Source organism: Polypterus senegalus, chromosome 8 (assembly GCF_016835505.1).
Source record: "Polypterus senegalus isolate Bchr_013 chromosome 8, ASM1683550v1, whole genome shotgun sequence".
Lineage (NCBI taxonomy): Eukaryota > Metazoa > Chordata > Cladistia > Polypteriformes > Polypteridae > Polypterus > Polypterus senegalus.
In genome coordinates, this window is record NC_053161.1 from 138880677 (window position 1) to 138883176 (window position 2500).

Below are 2500 nucleotides of genomic sequence, written 5' to 3' on the forward strand. Positions count from 1 at the left end.
TGCCTACACGCTGGGAAATAACGTGCTCGCTCACCCTGCTTCAAACACCAGGCAGGCAAACTAACTCGCTTGCTCGTGCGAGGAGTCATTGCAGCGACCGATTTTATTTGCTTGCTGCCTCCTTTCAGCACTACCCGGTCTTCACAATCCTTATCCGCTGCCAGACGCCAAGCAGCCGCACCTTGCTAGGGAATGGCTGGGTAGCCCTGCTCCCCCCCGCCACACTGAGAAAACTAGCCGCAGTCCACTAGACCGCTCCCGGATATGTGCTGCCCACCTGTGACTGACGCTCAAACGTTTGTCTATGGGAGGGAAGGACACGGCCAGTATATATACTGTGTGTATATATATATATATATATATATAAAGCGAATGCATAACATTGTTGGTTTTTAATATTCGTCCTGGGTGTGCCATAAGGAGCGTGACCCCGACGTGATTTGAACACGCAGCCTTCTGATCTGGAGTCAGACGCTACCGCTGCGCCACGCAGGTCGGCTGCTCGTGTTCTTGCTGGGTGAGAATGTGGCATGACAGAGGGGTTGGTTGCACATGGGGTTTGAGCACAAAAGCGCTGTGGGCCTCCCGCCGGGAATCGAACCCGGTCTCCCGCGTGACAGGCGGGATACTCACCACTATACTAACGAGGAATGCCGTGAGCGTCACTCCTGCTCTGGTGCCGACAAGGCAAAATTTCCCACCCCTTCCCCGCCTTGCTACTGTCTAGAATGTGATCGTGAATTCTTCTCCGATTTTCTCTTTATTAATGAATTGATCGATTTATTTATTTATTTATTTATTTATTTGACAAATTGAGAGTTGTGCACATATTCCTCACGCGAAGTCTTTAGCTGGGGCCGCCGAGCTGCAGCTTCGCAACACACGGCCGCTTTGTTTCCGTCTAGAGCGATCCAAAATCACAACTTGCATTTCCTACTTCCTACCACTAAGCTCTGTGGCACTGTTGTCCGCTCTTTGGTACACCTCTGAGCCCACGGTCACGGGCGGAGATCCCTGCTCTGGCCTGAAAGCCTCTGGCATTGTTACCACCTCCTGACCTAAACTCGTGCCGTTCTCCTCAGCCCTCGCTAAGGCGCGCGACCTCGCTCACATAAAACCGCGTGTGGGGACAATCTCTGCTTCGGGTTTCACTGCTGGGCATAACCCCTTTCTCGACGCGTGACTGGCACCACTCGCCGCCTCTGTGGCGCAATCGGTTAGCGCGCTCGGCTGTTAACCAAAGGTTGGTGGTTCGAGCCCACCCAGGGACGCTGGATTTTGCCTACACGCTGGGAAATAACGTGCTCGCTCACCCTGCTTCAAACACCAGGCAGGCAAACTACCTCGCTTGCTCGGTCGAGGAGTCATTGCAGCGACCGATTTTATTTGCTTGCTGCCTCCTTTCAGCACTCCCCGGTCTTCACAATCCTTATCCGCTGCCAGACGCCAAGCAGCGCCGCACCTTGCTAGGGAATGGCTGGGTAGCCCTGCTCCCTCCCCGCCACACTGAGAAAACTAGCCGCAGTCCACTAGACCGCTCCCGGATATGTGCTGCCCACCTGTGACTGACGCTCAAACGCTTGTCTATGGGAGGGAAGGACACGCCAGTATATATACTGTGTATATATATATATATATATATAAATATATATATATATATATATAGCGAATGCATAACATTGTTGGTTTTAATATTCGCCCTGGGTGTGCCATAAGGAGCGTGACTCGACGTGATTTGAACACGCAGCCTTCTGATCTGGAGTCAGACGCGCTACCGCGCCACGCAGGTCGGCTGCTCGTGTTCTTGCTGGGTGAGAATGTGGCATGACAGAGGGGTTGGTTGCACATGGGGTTTGAGCACAAAAGCGGCTGTGGGCCTCCCGTCGGGAATCGAACCCGGTCTCCCGCGTGACAGGCGGGATACTCACCACTATACTAACGAGGAATGCCGTGAGCGTCACTCCTGCTCTGGTCGCCGACAAGGCAAAAGTTCCCACCCCTTCCCCGCCTTGCTACTGTCTAGAATGTGATCGTGAATTCTTCTCCGATTTTCTCTTTATTAATGAATTGATCGATTTATTTATTTATTTATTTATTTATTTGACAAATTGAGAGTTGTGCACATATTCCTCACGCGAAGCAGTCTTTAGCTGGGGCCGCCGAGCTGCAGCTTCGCAACACACGGCCGCTTTGTTTCCGTCTAGAGCGATCCAAAATCACAGCTTGCATTTCCTACTTCCTACCACTAAGCTCTGTGGCACTGTTGTCCGCTCTTTGGTACACCTCTGAGCCCACGGTCACGGGCGGAGATCCCTGCTCTGGCCTGAAAGCCTCTGGCATTGTTACCACCTCCTGACCTAAACTCGTGCCGTTCTCCTCAGCCCTCGCTAAGGCGCCGCGACCTCGCCTCACATAAAACCGCGCGTGGGGACAATCTCTGCTTCGGGGTTTCACTGCTGGGCATAACCCCCTTTCTCGACGCCGTGACTGGCACCACTCG

General features: G+C 53.0%; 1 non-coding gene across 1 annotated transcript; it reads left to right on the forward strand.

Annotated features, from left to right (window-relative positions):
• The first annotated feature begins 1198 nt into the window (after positions 1-1198).
• trnan-guu lies at positions 1199-1271 on the forward strand. The gene has a single exon. It is a non-coding gene; the product is annotated as a tRNA-Asn (tRNA).
• Positions 1272-2500: the final 1229 nt, after the last annotated feature.